Genomic DNA, 21,415 nt, shown 5'->3' with positions numbered 1-21,415 from the left:
CAGTGCAGGAGACTCGGGTTTGATTCCTGGGTTGGGAAGATCCCCTGGAGGAAATTAATCAAATCAAGAAATCTGACATTTTTACAATATTGTTATATAATTCATATTTTCCAGTTGTTGCAAAAATGAATTTCAAGTGATTTCTTCCCCTGTCCTCCACCCCATCCAGGATCCCATGCAAGATTATGCGTTGGATTTGGTTATCCATAAATCTGCTGTCAGTTCCTCAGCCTGTTTTTGTCTTTGAGAGCAGTGTCCTTTTTAAAGTGTTCAGGCCATCTTTTTGTGGAATCCCCTCAGTTTGGATTCAGAGTACACATTTTTGGCAGGAACACTAGAAGTGATGTTGCATCCTTGTTATTGAGTCAGACCAGAGGGCACCCTACTCAGCTTGTTTCATTATTAATGACGTGAACTTTGTCCATCAGGCTAAGGTGGGGTGTGTTAGGTTCTCTATTGTCAAATGACTATTTTCTCTTTATTTATTTACATTAAAAAAAAATTTTTACTTTTGGCTGTGTGGGGTCTGTGTTGCTGTGCATAGGCTTTCTCTGTTGCAGAGCGCGAGGGCTCCTTTCTGCTGCGGTATTCGCTTCTCATCGCGGCGGCTTCTCTTCTGTGTTGCTGTGCATAGGCTTTCTCTGTTGCAGAGCGCGAGGCTCCTTTCTGCTGCGGTACTCCGCTTCTCATCGCGGCGGCTTCTCTTGTTGTGAAACACAAGCTCAGGGTGTGTGGGTTTCAGTGGTTGTGGTGCATGGGCTTAGTTCTGAGCACGTGAAATCAGACCGGACCAGGGATGCAGCTTGTGACCCTTGCTTTAGCAGGTAGATTCTTTACCACTGGACCACCAGGGAAGCCCCGTTTTTCTCTTTATAAATCAAAAGTTATTTCTGGGGAGATACAATACTTTGACAACATGTAAATATGGGTTCCTCATGGCGCCTTCACCTACTAGTTTTTGCATTCGTGAACGATTTTTGTCTGAATCAGTTAATACTGTGATGGTTGCAGAACTTTTTTTTTCCAATTTAGTCATTCCTTCTATATTTAGTATTTGGTATACTGCTGTAAGGAAGAGCTTTTCCTTTTCCTTTATGTAGGTATGTATTATCAGTCTCATGGATTATTATGTAGGTATGTATTATTATCTCATGGATTCTTCTTTTATTCACGTGTTGTAATTTAGTATTTTGGTGCTCAAGTTATCCTTGGTTTGGCCAGTGGGTACCTCTTTAAGCTCGCTCCTGTATCCTTTTGGTAAGTCCCCATCATATTTTTTTTCCCAAACATCATCTAATATACATAGAATTTACTGTGTGATAAAAGTGGCATTTAAAATCAGTAAAGGACTTCCCTGGCAGTCCAGTGGTTAGAGACTGCATGCTTGTACTGCAGGGAGCGCAAGTTCTATCCCTGGTGGGGAAACTATGGTCCCACATGCCACGTGACACACAGCCAAAAATAAAGAAATAAAATCAGTGAAGAAAGGTGAACAAATGGCATTGGGACCATCAGTTAGCCCAGTGGTTTCAAAGTGTGGTCTCCAGATCACCTGGAAACATTAGAAACGTAAATCCTCAGGCTCTATCCCAGTCCTACAGAATCTGAAACTGCAGGCAAGGCCCAGTGATCTGTGTTTTAACAAATGTTCCAGAGGATTCTGAGGCCTGCTCAAGTCTGAGAACCGCTGAGGTACCACGTGGGAAGACGTGCAGTTAGATACCTTCCTTATGTAACACTTGTGATGGTTTTCTTTATTTAGTTTTTAAGATGTTTCACTCTTTAACCAATCTGGAGTTTACTTTGATGTATGGTGTAGGCTGAGGATCTGGTTGTACTTTTTCCTCCTGGGTTTTACACAGTGTTAAACTCTTTTCACCGGAGGGAGTGTCAGTCTCAGGTTGGACATCTCTCTTCTTTTTATTTATTTATTTGGCTGCATCAGGTCTTGGTTGCGTCATGTGGGATCTTTTGTTGCAGGGCACGGACTCTCTAGTTGTGGCGCATGGGCTTAGTTGCTCTGTGGCACGTGGGATCTTAGTTTCCCCACCAGGGTTCAAAATCCATGTCTCTTGCATTGCAAGGCGGATTCTAAACCAGTGGACCACCAGGGAAATCCCTGGACATAATTCGTCTCACTGCTCTTTTTCTTCAAAATGTTCTTGGCTTTTGAGCCTTCAGTTTTCCTAAAAGACTTTATGTACACACACACACACACACACACACCTATTTCTGTGCCCGTATATTGGATTGGCCAGAAGGTTCTTTCAGGTTTCACTGTAACGTCTTATGGAAAAACCCAAATGAACTTTTTGGCCAGCCCAGTATTCTGCATGATGAATTCATGCTGCAATTGGTAATTCAACCTCACAGGGTTCTTTCTAACTTTCCTCCTTTCCGTAGAGAACCCTGGCTCTCACCATCATCCATACATTTACTCACTTCCTCAGTTCTATATACATAGGAGGTGGTTTGAGAATTGTTGAACCCAGACCTCTGTGACAAATGAAGTGCCTGCGAAAAGCTCCTTGCTTAGCTCTTCCTTTTCAATACGTGTCTGTTTTATTTCCCCATGTGTGTCTCCCAGATTTAAAAAAAAAAAATGAGAGAGAGAAAAAGCAAACAGCTCCCTATTTATTTAAAAATCTTTTAAGCAGAGGGCTGTTACTGCACTTTATGTTCCGAGAACAGATAGGCCAGTCACACGGGCTGCACTGCCTCCCTCCCTCTTCTGTGAGGATAAAGTGTTCTGGTGGGTGGGCATCTTAAGGAGGCAGGCCTGACAGACAGTGCTTGCATTTGTTTTAAAGTAAACACACTGTTTTTCCAGTTTTTCAACTGAAAGATAAATAAAATCACTGATCCTTGGAACCTGAGTCAGAGAAGGGAGAAAATTTTAAAACATTGCTCCTCAGTTAAAAACAGTTTTAAGTTCGAGAAATTATTCACAATTTCTTCAGATGAGGAGCAGGCGGGCAAGAGACAAAAGTGAAAGGAAGGATGTGACAGTCCTGTAAACTGGTAGGGAGCTGTTATTTAGAACATAGCTACAAACTGCAGCGTCTTGATTAGGCCTGATGGGAGAAATGGCCAAACCAGTCCTGGCATAGCCAAGTAGTCACTTTTATGAACCTGGCAAACCACTAAGACCTAGTTATTTCAGTCTTATGGAATGCTCGCAGAAGACTTCTGAGAAATTCGGCCTTGCTCCCCAAATTGAAAACATTATAATCATCCCTCGGTGTCTGTGGGACCCCCTCCCCCCAATACCACAGTCTGCAGATGCTCAAATCTCTTCTATAAAATGGCATAGTATTTGCATATCACCTGTGCACATACCCCCATATACTTTAAATCATCTCTCGATTACTTATAACACCTAATACAACCTAAAGAAAGAGAAAATGAAGTCGTTCAGTTGTGTCCAACTCTTTGCGACCCCATGGACTGTAGCCTACCAGGTTCCTCCCTCCATGGAATTTTCTAGGCAAGAGTACTGGAGTAGGTTGCCATTTCCTTCTCCAGGGGGTCTTCCCAACCCAGCGATCGAACCCGGGTCTTCCACATTGCAGGCAGATGCTTTACCGTCTGAACCACCAGGGCAGCCCTGATACAACCTAAGTGCTTTGTAAACAGTTGCTGGAGCACAGCAAGTTCAAGGTTAACTTCTGGGAACCTTCTGAAGTTTCTTTTCCCTGAATATTTATTAAAAAATTAATTATTTATTTAATCTGGCTGTGCTGGGTCTTAGCTGCAGCTTGCAGGATCTTCGATCTTTGTTGTGGCATGTGAACTCTTAGTTACTGCATGTGGGATCTAGTTCCCAGACCAGGAATTGGACCCGGCCCCCTACATCAGGAGTGCAGAGTCTTAGCCAGTGGACCACCAAGAAGTCCTTCCCTGAATATTTTTGATCCACACTTGGTTGTATGTGTGAATGGGGGACATTTTTTTCATGCTTATTGGAAAAAAAAAAAGACAAAAACTTTGTGAGTGCTAAGTATGTACCAGGTATTGTTCTGAATTCTTAAGATTACATATACAACATACTATACTATGCTATAGTATAATATAATATAATATTATATATAATCTTTCCATTTAATCCTCCTGTATACCTATCAGGTAGGTAGTACTGCCATCCCCTTAGATGATAGCTTGCCCAAGATCACATAGGAAGTGGTGGCAGAGCTGGGATTTAACCTAGGCCTTTTGTTCTCTGAGTCTTTGTCTGCAACCTCTGTTAATTACAGCCTTCCAAAGAAAGTGAAAATGTGAGTCTCTCAGTCGTATCCAACTCTTTGTGACCCCATGGACTGTAGCGTGCAAGGCTCCTCTGTCCATGGAATACTCCAGGCAAGAATACCAGAGTAGGTTGCCATTTCCTTCTCCAGGGGATCTTGACCGACCCAGGGATCAAACCTGGGTCTCCTGCATTGCAGGCAGATTCTTTACCGTCTGAGCCACCAGGGAAGCCTTCCAAAGAAGGAGGTTAAAAATCACTGGAAATTTTATTTTTTCCCTACAAAGCTTCAGATCATACTCTGTTATTATGAACTCCAATGGATGTTTGTGTTTTTTAGACTTTTTTTTTTACAGCCCGTTAACAAATAGTGTTGTGATAATTTCAGGGAAACAGTGAAGGGACTCGGCCATACATATACATGTATCCATTCTCCCCCAACTCTCCTCCTGTCCAGACTGCCACATAATATTGAGCAGAGTTCCATGTGCTATATGGTAGATTCTTATTGGTTATCTATTTTAAATATAGCAGTGTGTACATGTCCATCCCAAACTCTCTTAACTGTCCCTTCCCCAGATCCTTCCCCCTAGCAACTATAAGTTCATTCTCAAAGTCTGTGAGTTTCTTTCTGTTGTGTAAGTACGTTTGTTTGTATCATTTTATTTTTTTTAATTTATTTTAATTGGAGGCTAATTACAATATTGTAGTGGTTTTGCCATACATTGACATGAATCAGCCATGAGTGTACATGTGTTCCCCATCCTGAATCCCCCTCCCACCTCCCTCCCCATCCCATCCCTCAGGGTCATCCCAGTGCACCAGCCCTGAGCACCCTGTCTCATGCATTGAACCTGGACTGGCAATCTAGTTTTCACATATGATAATACACATGTTTCAATGCTATTCTCTCAAATCATCCCACCCTTGCCTTCTCCCACAGAGTCCAAAAGACTGTTCTATACTTCAGTGTCTCTTTTGCTCTCTCGCATATAGGGTCATCATTACCATCTTTCTAAATTCCATATATATGGAGTATTAACTCATATATATGAGTTAGTATACTATATTGGTGTTTTTCTTTCTGACTTCACTCTGTATAATAGGCTGCAGTTTCATCCACCTCATTAGAACTGATTCAAATGGCTGAGTAATACTCCATTGTGTATATGTACCACAGCTTTCTTATCCATTCATCTGCTGATGGACATCTAGGTTGCTTCCATGTCCTGGCTATTATAAACAGTGCTGTGATGAACATTGGGGTACACGTGTCTCTTTCAATTCTGGTTTCCTCGGTGTGTATGCCCAGCAGTGGGATTGCTGGGTCATATGTCAGTTCTATTTCCAGTTTTTTAAGGAATCTCCACACTGTTCTCCATAGTGGCTGTACTAGTTTGCATTCCCACCAACAGTGTAAGAAGGTTCCCTTTTCTCCACACCCTCTCCAGCATTTATTATTTGTAGACTTTTTGATAGCAGCCATTTTGACCAGCATGTGATGGTACCTCACTGTGGTTTTGATTTGCATTTCTCTGATAATGAGTGATGTTGAGCATCTTTTCATGTGTTTGCCATCTGTATGTCTTCTTTGGAGTATCATTTTAAAGATAATTTTTTAGAGCAATTTTAGGTTCACAGCAAAATTGACAAGGTACATGGACATTTTTTTTATTCAGCACTAACCTGGTTAATATTTTGTTGTATATCCACTTGGCTTTTTGGGGTATGTACGTATGTGTGAATATATAACTTTTTTCCCAAACTGGGAACTGACTATACATATTGCCTTGTAACTTGCTTTTTTTCCACCCAGTTTTTCTACTTCAATGAAACTAGATCCTTTTAATGGCTCCAATAGCATTTTTTTGCTATGAATGTACCATAGTTTAACAGATCTTTTATTGTTGGCCGTTTCTCCTTCTTTACTACTATAAGCATGACTTTTCAGTAAGTTCTTGTAAAGATACCTTTGTTTTCCTGTCATTTTTCTTAGGGTAGTAAATTCCTGGGCATTCATTGCTGGGTCAGAAGGCAGGCGAGTTGCAAGTTCCATGATACCCACGGCCTGGGTCTGCTGCAAAGGCTGGATCCATTCATGCACCCACTGTGTGTGTGCACGTGAACTTGTTTCCCTTACCCCCAGTGGCGATGGGCATTGCCAATCTTTTAACCTCTGCCAGTCTGTTGGGCTACAACAAGTGATTTCTCTTTGTTATTTTCATTTGCGTCTCTTTTCTTTTCTCCTCTCATTTCCTTCTTGAGGAACTCTCAGGCAGGCTTTTACTCTCGCTGCCCTGCTGCAAATATTGTACCAAGTCTGTGGTCACCTCCGTGTGGCTCAGTTCTCATTTCTTGAGTTGGAATCCATCACTTCCTGACCTGCTCTCGTCACTTAGTTTTCAGGACACCATGCCTGGATGGTGTTCTATCTCTCTGGTAACTCTTTTCCAGTCTCCTTGGCTAGTTTCCTTCTCTCCAGTCTGAAAACATTGGGATACCCCAAGTGACCTAGTTTTCATCCGCCTGTTAATTTGCACCTCTTCCTTTCATGATCTTATCTGGCCTCATGACTATAAATTTGGTCTGCACACCTATGACTGGTACCCTTTGCCTTTCCTTGAGCAGCCCTGTATTTCCAGCTGTCTAATCAGTGTCCTCAAATTAACGTGATACAAGCTGAGCTACCTGCTTTCCTGGACTTCCCAGGTGGCTCAGTGGTAAAGAATCCGCCTGCCAATGTAGGAGACATGGGTTCAATCCCTGGGTCAGAAAGATCTTTTGGAGGAGGAAATGACAACCCATTCTAGTATTCTTGCCTGGAAAATCCCATGGACAGAGGATCCTGGCAGGCTGAAGTTCATGGGGTTGCAAGAGCTGGACATGACTGAGTGTCTGAGCATGCACATGCCATATCATATGTATTTTACTTATTTATCTGACTTATTGTCCTCTATAACTGGTATGTTAGCTCCATGAGGACAGTCATTGTTTGGTTTTTATTGACTCTTTTTTTTTTTTTAATATTAGCAATTACCTGATATAACATGTTTATTTATTTTATTTTTGACCACACTTTGCGACTTGCAGAGCTTCCCCAGGGTACGAACCCATGTCCCCTGCAGTGGAAGTATGGAGTCTTAACCACTGGACTGCCAGAGAAGTCTGGTTTTTGTTAACTCTTGTATATCCCCTAGCCCTGTGACTAAAGCACAAAGAAGATACTAATACAATATAATGTAATTTGATAATATTTAGTATTAGTATATTATATATATATATAAAATAGGCACACTTAATTAGATTAGTGAGGATGAACATATCTTTGTGTGACTTAGGTTTTGTGGCCTGTGTCGTGGCTGAAGCAGAGGTGGGACCAGGGTGGCGCTGAGTGCCCTCTCTCAGGAGACATTGGTCAGAGTCCATCCCCAGCCTCCAAATGCAGAGGCCTTTGTTTCATTTTTGCCTCCTACGTCGGTGACTCCTGTTTTCCTTGATTGGCACCAGCTGCCAGGCACTAGGATTTAAACCTGTCTGTAACAGTCTCTGAAAAGCTCCCTGTGTGTTGCTTTCCATTATTGTGCACCTCAGGACAGATACGGCCGAGCCAGAACCTCAAGGAATTCCCGAAGAAGCCAGAAGCCACCCCCTCCCCCTCCCCCAGACCCCCCTTCCCCCTGCCGGCTTCTCAGAGTTACAGCCGGGCCCATCCGTGGTTTCGGTGTCAGTGGAGAGCTGGTTGAAAGAAAAGGTCCTTTTAGCCAGGAGCCTCAAAGAGTAAACACACAGGCCCCAGCAACGCATGTGAAAACAGACCCGCTCTCTGTGTCACTGGCTGAGAGGCTGCCTTGTGGAGCCTCACTTGAGAAAAGAAGAAAAGCTTTTTCTGTCAGGAAAGCCTTTCCCGTGGTACGTGGCTGCCCCAGTGTAGCCTGGGGTTTCAGGCCGCCTTCAGTGCGTTCTGTAAACTTATCGGCTTTGGAGGGCAGTCAGCCTCTTGGGAGTGTATATTTAAGCAAAGAGTGATTCCACCCCTCAGAGCATGAATGCCTACCAAGGCGGTCCCCTTTTTTCTTTTTCTTGAGATATATTGAGAACTTTTGCATTTTAATCCATAGTATGTGGTCAGATAGTTTTCCCCTTTCTTCTTTTTTTTCCCTCCTTAGACTTGCGAATTTGTCAGTGTTAGATCAGAGTTTTGTGGGACAGGGAAATTTCCTTCTTTTTATTTATTTATTTTTTGCCCACACTGTGTGGAATGAGGGATCCTAGTTCCCCAACCAGGGGTTGAACCCATGCCTTCTGCATTGGGAGACGCGGAGTCTTAACCACTGGATCACCAGGGAAGTCCCCCTTCTTTATTTGTCAGCGTTCACACAGTAAGTCCCTTTGAGCACCAGCTTGGATGCTGGAGATGCAGCAGTGAACTGAGGCAGACATCTTGGAATTTAGGATATAGAAAGGAGAGTGGACAGACTGGACAGGCAACCAGCGCAGACTGTAGCTATTGTGACAGATACAATGGAGGAAAAGTACAGGGTACTTAACCCAGCCTGGAGACAGGGGCTGTTGAGGACGGCTTCCTGGGGGAGGCGACACCAGAACTGTAGAAGAATGAGAAGTGATTGTCCAAGCCAACAGTAGAAAAGCATTCCAGGCTGAAGGAAGCTTTGCAGCAGGAATGAACTTGGTTCACCCAGGTCACATGAGAACGCCGGCTGGGCCTGGGCAGTGAGAGCCACTCATGATTATGGCCCAAAAAATGGCAGGAAGGGGGCACCTGAGCAGCACTGTCCGTTAGAAATGAGAAGTGAGCCACATATGGAACCTAAAGTTTTCTAGTGGCCACATTAAAGAGAGTAAAAACAGAAGCAAGAGGGTCAAATCAGTTTTAATGATCTGCTTTCTTCAGTCCAGGAGAAGGAAATGGCAACCCACAGCAGTGTTCTTGCCTGGAGAATTCCATGGACATAGGAATCTGGTGATCTGCAGTCCATGGGGTTACAAAGAGTCAGACACGACTGAGCAACTAAGACTTTTCTTCAGTCCAGTATATCCCAAGTGTTACCATTTTGATATATGAAACCCGGTGTATTGTTTATACCCCCAGCACACCTCAATCGGGACTGGCCACATTTCTAGTCCTCAGTGACCACATGTGGCTTATGGCCGTCACATTGGACGTTGCTCATATCTAGAGGTTAAGTTACTCAAGGAAGATTTGGGAGACTTTTCTTCTAAACCAGGTTGCTAGTTTGTACTGTGCGTGCAGTTCTAGAAACTTCCTCCAGTCCTCTGAAACCTGTCACACTGTGGTGCTGAGCTGCCTCCTAGAGGGCCCATGCTGTCTCTGATCATTACAATCTGCTTCTGAATTGACTGCTGTTTCAGGCATGAAATGGTAACCTTGCAGAGAACCTGGAATGGGTGATAGGAAAACAAGACTGTTGCCTGGATCTGAGCTGTTTCCTTCCCTTGCCAGAAGAAAAAGAAAAAACCCAACAAAACAGCCCTGAAACATTGCATCTGATGGTGCGGTCTCTGTCTCTGTCTTAGCATCTTTCCAGTAGGCCGTATAGCAGTGTCAACTGTAGTCACCATGCTTTTCATTGCACCTGCAGGTCTTTATTGATCTTACAACTAGAGGTAGTTACTTTTTGACTGCCTTCATCCTATTCCTCCTCTATGCTAATTAAAAAAATTTTTTATTCATTTATTTGGCTTCTCCAGGTCTTAGCTGCAGCATGCAGGATCTTCAGTCTTTTTTGCAGCATGTAAACTCTGTTACTGCATGTGGGATCTAGTTCCCTAACTAGGGATCAAACTGGGCCCCCTGCATTGGGAGGGTGGAGTCTTAGCCACTGGACCACCAAGAAGTCCTCACTCTGCTGATTTTTTTAAAAGCAGAACCTAAACCATGGAAGTTCTCTTCTAGCTGGGCTCCTACATTTTGCTGTTCAGATGCGGTTGAAAAGGAGGTTTGTTCATTGAAAACCAATCTGTACTGTATTTAAAATACAAAGCCTAGATTCTGTGCAATGGAGAGTGATGATGTGGTTGCCCAGGTTCCCTGAAGGCGCAGAGAATGGATGAGCTGCTAAGACAGGCCTGGTCTAGGAATCCTAGGAATTAATGGGTGATGAGGACTTTCCCCAGCTTGGGGAAGAGGACTTCTGGTGACAAGGCAGCAATAACTCATGTAAACTGGCAGTTTATTCTAAAGACGTACCTTTCCCAGATCTGTATTTATTCCCTCTAAATCACTTTAGAAATAGGCGATAGCTTGACAAACAGTGAGATTCACCAAGACAAATGAAGCATTTTTTTTGTTTGTTTGTTTCCTGTGTTAAGAGGACACTCTGTTGATTCACGAGAGACTCTTTGTCTATAATGTACTTGGTAGATAGATGACTCTGATGAATAGCTGGTTCTGGAGTGTTTATGGTGGTTTTTTTTTTTTTTTGCAAGTAGAGAAAAGCATTTGTAGCTGTAGGGGCTTGGACTTTAGAACACTGGGACCCTGCATCTAAAAAACGATGTTAATCAGCTATACCCCAGTACAAAATAAAGAGTTTAAAGCTACCAAGAAAAAAAATTAGAGCAATCATGATTGATGAATCTGTTATAAACCGAAATGAGGATGTGTGTGCCTAACCTCTCCTCCCAATTCTTGTGGTTGAAGGCGAGCTATCCCTCTTCCTCCCATCTGAAGGGCAGACTCTCCATCCATGCTTTGGAGCCCACCCTTTCCTGCCTTCTCAGGTCTCCTTTCTGACTTTGCTGCTGCTTCTCTGCCTGTTCTTCTCTGTCTTCTTTGCAAGGTCATCTTCATCTGTTTGATTATGACCTGAGTTTCCTACCATTCCACCCGCTTCTTCTGTTTTCACATTCTTATCCTCTTTACGCATAATTACCTTGTGCAGGTGACCCATAGGTTTGAATCTCCAGTCTAGACCTTCCCTCTGAGCTCTGTACCCAGTGCCTGACTGCTGTCTTGCCGTCTCTTTGTGGATATGTCAGAAGCCCCTCAGATTCAGTGTATTCAAATCTGAACTTATCCCCTCTTCCCTGGACCTAGACCTCTTCTAGTGTTTCATATTTCAATGTATAGATCCTCCATTTGCCCAGTTAAGTAAGTGAGAAACCCAGGAATTGTCTTTGATCCCGCCACTCCTCTTGGTGGTGGTCTCTGTCTCTGTCACTAAGTCGCGTCCGACTCTTGGAACCCCGTGGACTGTAGGCCGCCAGGCTCCTCTGTCCATGGGATTCTCCAGGCAAGAATACTGGAGTGGGTTGCCATTTTCTTCTCCAGGGGATCTTCCTGACCCAGGAATTGAACACGGGTCTCCTGCATGGCAGGCAGATTCTTTACCAACTGAGCTACAGTCCACTCCTCTTGTCCACCTTCTTTGCTGGTCTGTATACTGGTTCTCTTGGTTTTTATCTTTGCAAGTCTGTCCCCTTCTAAAACCTCCACCTCTACTGGTCTGGTTCTTCCCTCTGGCCTCCTGTCTGCTCTGCCTGCATCTACTCTTACTCCCCTCCAGTCTATTTTCCATGCTGTGGAATGATTTTTAAAATCATGAAGCTGATGTTGTCACACCTTGACTAATTAAAAACTGTTAAGTACCATGCTGCTGCTGTTAGGATAGAGAAAGACTTCAACCCTGGGCGTACAAGCCACTGCCACATCTGGTCACCACCTGGCTCTCCTGCCCCATTCCGATCACATCCCGTTCCACCCACACACACTCGTCTCTGTGCAGTTTCCCAGATGCATCTCGCTGCCCGTAGATGTGCCCGTCCAGCCTGCTTCACACCCACCCCCCAAACCTGCTGGCTCTCTCCCTGAGACTTCAGATCACAGCTGAGTTGTCAGTTCCTCAGGAACCTTTTCCTGATGCTCTGACCAGGCCAAGTATCCAGTGCTCATGGCACCATAAGGTCTCCTGCATGAAATCTGTTTCACAGCTGCAGCTTTACATTTCTCTGGGAGGTTATTTAGTGACTTTTGTTTTTATCACTGACTTGGTGAGGTTCCTCAAAGCAGAGAGACCATGTCTATTTCCATTCTTCATGATAACACAGCTTCTAGCACAGTGTCAATAGTGGATGCCCAGAAAATGCATCTTGAATGAATGCACAAGAAAAAAAGAAAAGTTCACACACTTTGTGAAATGAAGCTCTTCTCATTTCTGGAGGAGTTAATGCAACCCTCTGTCAGCCAAGACTTTAATTTAGAGATGATTATTAAGAACGGATTCCCAGTGTTAGCCTGGAAGAGACTTCCAGGCCACGCTAGGACTCTCACACCTTGTGCTCTGGGAAGAGGGCATGAGTGACGGGGGCTGCGGGAAGGTGGGGTGAAGCAAAGTCAACATTGGTACCCCAACAAGAATTCCAGTGTTTATGACCTGCTGCTAGCCTGGTAGAAAAGGCTTTCTCTTGTTAGGCTCCAACTGAGGTTGGAAGCCAAAGAGACATCGTTAACAGTAAATCCTGGAAGCCCCTTGGCTTCCTTTACTAAGTAGGGAACGTGAAAGGGTGTTCTCTTTAAACCTGGGGTAATCTCCAGCCTGTGTGTGTCTGAGTTAACGGGGAACCAGGGAAGGGAAAGGAGTCTGTTTACTCTCTGCCCTTCTGGAATTTCCTGCAGTTCCGTTTTTCTGTGCACCAGTGTTTCACAGCTATGTGCAGAAGGAACACTGACCTGTTAATGAATGCCCTGCTTATTTTCACTTTCTTCTGATGGGCCTGTGGGATCAAGGGCAGAAGGAGGCAGGAAGAAGGAGGTTTGTTTGCTCCGCTGCACAGCTCTGTTAAGGCCAGGTTAGTCACGTCTTCACTGGGCTTCTTCTGAGACTCCTGGCCCGAGAGGACTTGGTTTCCCCTGAAAGTATCCTACTTTGTGTCCTGTTGGGTTTTTCTCAAATTTCCAGGTTGATCCTTCCATTTGTATTCCTAGTCAGGAAGAAAAAGGGAAGAAAATATTTTTCCTTTTATAAGATAGAAGTGTATATGTGCACATGCATTTTGGGGGGTGTGAGGAGAGGGAGGGACAGTCATGATAGAAGATGATTCTAAAGTAGAAAGTCCTTTTGTACTTGGTGGTGAGACTGTCCAGGTAGGGGTTCTGGATTTAACTGAACTGCATTATAAGGGCACAGTTTGGCAGTTCTGGTATATGTAATTTCTTTTTTCTTCTGTGGGAATGAGGAAGGTAGCTTCCATGCTCTGTTTATCTATACTTATTGGTACCATATGCAAAAAACATATTAGAAAGTCCAAGTCGGGAAAGGGAAAAAGTAACTCTTAGAAAAATATTAGTCATCCTCGTTGCACGTAACAACTCTTCCCAATAGGAAATTATTAACCTGAAGCCACTTGCAAATCTGAAGCTTTGCAAGCTTCTCAAAATAAGAGTCAAGAGCTACTCCTTAAGCAGGTTGATTGTATATTTTCTTCTTTTTCGTTTTTCAAGATGTGTAGGTAGTGTTAAATTTGTATTTTTTTTTTCAAGTTTACAATCTCTGTTCTTTAGTATGCTGGCTAAAAAAAAAACCCAAAAACTATTCTGGAAAGTGTCAAGCATCCACAAAAGTGGCAAGAGTCGTCCATGAATCCCTACTTGCTGAGGTGGTGTGTGCTTCCACTAGGAAGCACCCAATGTCTTCTTGCCTCTCCCAGTTTGCAGCTTTTAAAGAGATTTCCTGGCACAGTACTTGAGGATTTTCCTAATTCTTTTCCCCTAGCTTCTAATATCTAACCCTACTGCTGTCTTTGACCTCCAGAAAGTAGCATCACAAGGTATTGGTAACCAGAGGGTTCTTATAGAACAGAAGAGAAGAAATAGGCTTGCTGAAGTTCACATGCATTCAGGGCCTTAGCTTTCTTCAAGGAACTGAAGTCTCTTGCCAGTGAAAATTTTTCATGATGTACGTTCCACTTGATTGTAATTGAACCTGACTTCTTCCAGCCATGCTCTAAGTGGGCACTTTTGCAGCCCCTGCCAGTAATGTGCCCAGAGCTTTGATTCCAAGAGCCTGGTGGGCCAGTGGAGCTTGGCTGGTGTGCTAGGTGGGCAGCCATAGGGCTTTCTTAACACATGCTGGCAAGGAGGAAAGGGGTGTTTCCCTTTGGCACCCCATACCCAAGAGACACTGCCATCACTTGGACTGGCTGCCCGCCATGACCTCCTCCCTGGTCTCATTTACTTCCTCTCTCGCTCCTCCTGCAACCAGTGTGACGGCGCTGCCACAGGTATCACCTCCCTTCCTTGTTCACAACCCTCTGGTGGCTCCCGGTCTCACGCAGAGTGTACGCCAGACACTTCGCCAGGGCTTCAAGACCTTCCTTGTGAGTTCCCGCTTCCCGCCACCCTCATCTCCTACTTCTGTCTTTCCTCATCCACTCCAGCCACAGCGGCCTCCCTGCCCTTGCTCAGACCAGTCAGGTGTGGCCCCCATTTGGGGTGCCTGTGTCTTACTCTCTCTCTGCCTGGAATACCCTTCCTCCAGACAGAGACATGGCGCCCCTGCCTCATTCTTCTTTAGGTCTTTGCTTCACTGTCACCTTCCTGGTGAGACTTTCTCACCACCCCAGGGTCTCCTTCCACCTGTGTCACTCCCCGTCTCCTTCCCTCCTTTCATTTTTTTTTTTCTACTGCATTTGCTGCAATCTAATGAGTTATGTGATGTACTAAAAAAAAATGGATAGTGTCTGTTTGCCTCTGCTAGAATATAAATACCCAGGGGCACAGCATTTTGTCTCTTCCGTACCTGTTGGATGTCAGAGACTGGAAGAGTGAGTGCTTGCTCGCTATACACGTGTGAATGGCACGACTGCAGATGGAGCAGGGCCGCACGAGATTGAAGGAGGTCAGTGAGCCTCCGATGCTGAATCTGGTTCCAGTTCTGGAACTCGACTTATAGCACCCATGTTTTCATCAGCTTTTTGATTTTTGAGCAGTGCCTGAAAAGGTCCGGGGAAGACCTGGTGCAAGAGAAAGGCCCTTTGTGGAGTGCATGGCATGGCTGGAGTGAAACCTGAGGGCCCCAGAGGCGAGGTGGCTAACGTTGCTATTTATAGCTCAGATTCCAGTATATGTTTTCCAGCCACACTTCTTTCAGCCTCCCCTGTATGTTCGAGTCTGTCACTCAATTAGCTAATGGTTTCTTTAGTCCCATTATGCATTGTAGGGCTCCCCTGGCTCAGGTGTTTTTTTTTTTTTTTTTAAGAGAATAATAGAGTGTTCTGTTCTCAGAGGTTTAATTTTGTAATAACCTTGCCAATTAAAAAAAAAAAACAAACCTCTTTCCCAACTTTTTAACTTGCAGTTTTTTCAACATACAAAAGAATTGAAAGAATAACACAATGAACACCCAAATGCCCTCTACCAGGAACCAACACTCCTTAAGAATTTGCTACATTTGTTTCACCTCTGTGTGTGAGCCTGTGAGTGTGTGCATTTTTTTTTCTCTCCCTGAACCACTTGAAGGTAAACTGCAGATATCATGACACTTCATTCCAGAAAACTTGTCTCAGTTCAGTTCAGTTCAGTCATTCAGTTGTGTCTGACTCTTTGTGACCCCATGAATCGCAGCATGCCAGGCCTCCCTGTCCATCACCAACTCCCGGAGTTCACCCAAACTCATGTGCATCGAGTTGGTGATGCCATCCAGCCATCTCATCCTCTGTCGCAACCCTTCTCCTCTTGCCCCCAATCCCTCCCAGCATCAGAGTCTTTTCCAATGAGTCAACTCTTTGCATGAGGTGGCCGAAGTATTGGAGTTTCAGCCTCAGCATCAGTCCTTCCAATGAACACCCAGGACTGGTCTCCTTTAGGATGAACTGGTCGGATCTCCTTGCAGTCCAAGGGACTTGCAAGAGTTTTCTCCAGCACCACAGTTCAAAAGCATCAATACTTCAGGGCTCAACTTTCTTCACAGTCCAACTCACATCCATACATGACCACTGGAAAAACCATAGCCTTGACTAGATGGACCTTTGTTGGCAAAGTAATATCTCTGCTTTTGAATATGCTGTCTAGGTTGGTCATAACTTTCCTTCCAAGAAGTAAGCATCTTTTAATTTCATGGCTGCAGTCACGATCTGCAGTGATTTTGGAGCCCAGAAAAATAAAGTCTGACACTGTTTCCACTGTTTCCCCATCTATTTCCATGAAGTGATGGGACTAGATGCCATGATCTTCGTTTTCTGAATGTTGAGCTTTAAGCCAACTTTTTCACTCTCCTCTTTTACTTTCATCAAGAGGCTTTTGAGTTCTTCTTCACTTTCTGCCATAAGGGTGGTGTCATCTGCATATCTGAGGTTATTGATAGTTCTCCGGGCAATCTTGATTCCAGCTTGTGCTTCTTCCAGCCTACAAAACCATGAGAGTAAGTGCAGATATCATCCTAATATCATCTTGGATCTCTCAAGAATGAAACCATTCCTAAATACAGACATAGTGCCATTACTGAACCTAAGAAAATAAATGGTAATTAAAGACATCATTCAATATCCAATCTGGATGTGAATTTCTCCAGTCATCCCAAGAATATATTTTTCAAAGTAAGACTTAGTCAAAATTCACACAAGACATTTGGTAGTTATGTTCCTTTAAATCCAAGAGTCTTCTTCCTGCCTGTCCCACCTCCCATTTTAAATGTTTTTAGTGACATTGGCTTTTCAAGGAGCCTGGGATAGTTGCCCTATAGATGTCCCATATTCTGGGTTAGTCTGATTGCTATCTTGTGGTATCACTGAATTTGTTCCTCTGTCCCCTTATTTCATGTAATCTGGGAAGGAGGTTTAGTGGCCTGATTGGATTCAGGTTAAATGCTTTTTTAAGAAGACTATTTATTTATTTATTTGGCTGTGTTGGGTCTTCATTGCTGCCCAGAGACTTTCTTTAGTTGCCCCTTGGCATGTGGGATCTTCCTGGACCAGGGATTGAACCCATGTCCCCTGCTTTGGCAGGTGAATTCTTAACCACTGGACCACCAGGGAAGTCCTATAAGAAGACTTTAAAAGTGCTGTTGTGTACTTCATCCTGTAACATGTCAGGAAGCATGTGGGTGTTGGATTGTCTTGCTCTTAGTGATGCTCAATTCAGTTACTTGGTTATGACACTAACGGCCAGAGGTCTCTCTGAAGTGTTTCTCTGTTAGTAAATAAAGGACTAGAGGGTTATGTTCTTAGTTTAAAGGGATCTTCCCTGGTGGCTCAGCATTAAAGAATCTGCCTGCAGTGCCAGAGTCCTGGGTTTGATCCCTGGGTTGGGGAGTTCCCCTGGAGAAGGGAATGGCTATCCACTCCAGAATTCTTGTCTGGAGAATTCCATGGACAGAGGAGCCGGGTGGGCTATAGTCCATGGGGTCGCAAAGAGTTGGACGTGACTGAGCGACTAATACTAAAGAGAAAAACCTCCCCTATCACTGGCTCTTTTTGAAAGTCAAATGTGTCTCCAAGACTTGTAAGGTAACTTCTGAACCTACGTGTGTATAACGACACTGCTTGACAAGGTGAGCAGGTAATTGAGTTGGCGCCTCGACATGACCCCAGTGGAGAGGAACATTCAGTCTGTGCCCCTGGCTTTGTCAGAAGACCACAGTGGGGTGGCTGTCAGGAGGGGGAAATTAGCAGCAAGAGGCCTTGGGCTCCTCTAGTTTCTTGTCAAATATCATCCCTCCAGGAAGGAGGGAGGAAGGTGTCTACACTCTCTTTGTAAAGTGATGGCCTTTGAGATACCAAGAAGGGAATTGAGGACCCCTTCTAGAAGACTTATCCCAGCACATTTCCGACAATGGCATGTCAGACATCTTTAGGATGTGTCCTAGAAATAAGATGGAAGACCATTTGTCCTTGTGATGGATATGTGACCTTGGAAGACTTTTGTTGACTCTTTTGCTGAAGCCTGAAAAAGGCTTAGAAAGGTCAGGAGAAGAGTGAATATACAATGAATGAGTTAGACCAAGAGAAATTTGGACTCTCCAGCCTAAAAACAGGACCATCAACAGGGAGATAACAGGAACTTCCCTGGCAGTCCAGTGGTTAAGACTCCATGCTTCCAGTGCAGAGGGCTAGAGTTTGATCCCTGGTCAGGAAACTAAGATCCCACATACTGCATGACGTGACCAAAAAAACTTTCTTCTAAATTAAAAATTATTAAAGGCACAACACAACAGGGGCATAATAAAAATGACAGCTTACCGGGAACCTACTAGATACTATTTAATTCTTAACATATATTCTCTGGAAAGTGTGTTCTTACTCCTGTTTTGCAGGTTGAGAGACTAATGCTCAAGGTAAGTACTCCAGTCTGCCTAACTGGTATGCTATGCTAAGTCGCTTCAGTCGTGTCCAACTCTGTGCGACCCCACAGACGGCAGCCCACCAGGTACTGTGTTTGAATCCAGTCTGCCTAACTGCTACTTGTCTTAGACCTCTGAGCTCTACTGCCTGCTAGGGACTCAGGCCCTGGATCTCAGCATGAAGAGTAGGGAGATGCTCCTTGATGAAAAAAAAGAAAAAGTAAACATTTATTATCTCATAGTTTCAGTGTGTCAGGTTTTGGGAATAGCTTAGCTGGGCAGCCTGGCCTGAGCTCTTCCATGAAGTTGCACTCAATACACTGGGTAGGCTGCAGTAATCTGAAAGCTAGACTGAGGCTGAAGGGTCCATTTCCACGGTGGCTCATCTGCATGGCTGGCAAATGATGCTGCTGGTTCAGATGCCTCGGTTCTTTCCCCTCTCTTGGAGTTTGTTTTTTAATTGGAGGATAATTGCTTTACAATATTGTGTTGGTTTCTGCCATACATTAGCACAATTCAGCCATAGATATGCATATGTCCCCTGCCTCTTGAACCTCCCTCCTGCCTCCCACCCCATCCACCCTACCCCGGGTTGTCACAGAGAACCTGATTTGAGCTCCTTGTGTCATGTAGCATATTTCCAGTGGCTGTTTGTTTTACATATGGTAATTTATGTTTTTGCATGCTACTCTCTCAATTCGTCCCACCTTCTCCTTCCCTGACTGAGTCCACAAGTCTGCTCTCTCTGTCTGTATCTCCACTGTGAAACTGAGAGTGTTACTCAGTCACGTCCAAGTCTTTGCAACCCCGTGAACTGTAGCCCACCAGACTTCTCTGTCCTTGGTATTCTCCAGGCAAGAATACTGGAGTGGGTAGCCATTCCCTTCTCCAGGGGATCTTCCCAACCCGGGGATCAAACCCAGGTCCTGTATAGCAGGCAGATTCTTTACCGTCTGAGCAATTTGCTGCCCTGTAAACAGGCTCATCAGTACCATCTTTCTAGATTCTGTATCAGTTCAGTTCAGTTCAGTCGCTCGGTCGTGTCTGACTCTTTGCAACCCCATGAACTGCAGCACGCCAGGCCTCCCTGTCCATCACCAACTCCCAGAGTTTACCCAAACTCATGTCCATCAAGTCGGTGATGCCATCCAACCATCTCATCCTCTGTCATCCCCTTCTCCTCCTGCCCTCAATCTATGTATGTGTTAATATATGATATTTGTTTTTCTCTTTCTGACTTCACTGTGTGTAATAGGCTCTAGGTTCATTCCCTCATTAGGACTGACTCAAATGTGTCCTTTTTATGGCTGAGTAATATATTCCATTGTATATATGCACCACAACTTCTTTATCCATTCATCGATGGATATCTAGGTTGCTTCCATGTCCTAGCTATTGTAAATAGTGCTGGAACGGACATTGGAGCACATGCGTCTCTTTCAATTATGGTTTTCTCAGGGTGTATGCCCAGTAGTGGAATTGTTGGGTCATATGGTTCTATTCCTAGTTTTCTCCATTCTTGGACTTTTGAAGGAACTAGTTTTCAGGTTACAAGTGTTCTTTTATAGAAATTAAAAAAAATTTATTTTTGGTGTGCTGGGTCTTCATTGTGGTGTGCGGGCTTTCTCTAGTTGCAGCAAGCGGGAGCCACACCGCAGCGCAGGGGCTTCTCAGTGCGGTGGCGTCTCTCGTGGAGCACAGGCTCTAGGTGCTCTGGCTTCAGTAGTCGTGGCGCATAGGCTTAGTCGCTCTGCAGCATGTAAAATCTTCCCTTACCAGGGACCACCTGCATTGGCAGGCTGATTCTTAACCACTTTGCCACCAGGGAGGTCCTATAGAAATATTAAAGTATATATATATTTATTTGGCTGCACAAGGTCTTAGTTGCAACATGTGGGATTTAGTTCCCTGGCCAGAGATCAAACACTGATCCCCTGCATTGGGAGCATGGAGTCTTAGTCCCTGGACCACAGGGAAGTCCCTCTTGGGTTTTTGAAGGAACTAGTTTTCAGACTACACATGTTCATTTCTAGAAATATTTGGAACTCACCAAGCACCTTAGTGAAACTGACTGAAAACAGACTCAAAAGGATTCAGAGAATTCCATTGCAGGGAAGAAAAGTTAAAGGAAGGGAGAGATGCCTTGAGAGCTCGAAAGCCTGAAGGATAACTGATTCCTACCTTAGATCCTTGAATTGATCAAGACTTTTTTAGGGGTCTAAGTTCTTAAAGGACTGTATCTGTTTCTTAGAGAGATGCAGGGCAGACTCTTTTTGGTGGGGGGCAGTTGTCTCTAGGAAATGCTCATGGAGAGTTATTTATACATACCCTGCCTTGTTCTAGAAAACCAGCTTATAATAATACAGTAGCAACTAAGAGATAAAATGAAGTGGTGGTTTGATGGGTAGTGTGGGCAGGGAGGGAGGTTGGAATATATGGCATTTTCCTGGTCTGGCTTTGTAAGATGTGGGGAGGCGTGGAAGGACTGCATACTCTTTGGAAGTTCTCATAAATGCCGCCCTTTCTCGGTAATTATTGAACAGCCCTGAGCTGGAGGCTGTGGATCCCGGGCAGTAACTGGATGGAGGCCATTCCGTGTGGCCGGTCTCAGTGGTGGGGTCGGGTGTGTGTATGCATCAGTTTCCACCTCCCCTGGGGTTTGGTGCCTCTGCCTCGTGTCGGCTTGTTCTGTTTCTTCTTTGCCCATAGGGCTGAACTTGCCGAGTGTTCTAGGGCTGGGTGACTCTGAACTGCCCTCTCACCTCAACTCATGGAGCCAGGTGTCCGTTAGTCTCTCCTTATGGAACTCAGCCAGGACCATGTAACTACGGGACTAACTTGCCCGTACTGAGCTTTT

The 21,415-nt window shown here is 44.5% G+C and overlaps 1 protein-coding gene across 1 annotated transcript in view; it reads left to right on the top strand.

The window, feature by feature from the left end:
• WWP2 (WW domain containing E3 ubiquitin protein ligase 2) overlaps positions 1–21,415 on the top strand; it is a 143,608-nt gene that overhangs the window by 34,992 nt on the left and 87,201 nt on the right. The window lies entirely within an intron of this gene.

Source organism: Bos mutus, chromosome 18 (assembly GCF_027580195.1).
Source record: "Bos mutus isolate GX-2022 chromosome 18, NWIPB_WYAK_1.1, whole genome shotgun sequence".
Lineage (NCBI taxonomy): Eukaryota > Metazoa > Chordata > Mammalia > Artiodactyla > Bovidae > Bos > Bos mutus.
Note: the sequence above shows the minus strand (reverse complement) of the source record. Positions and strands in the feature narration are given on the sequence as shown.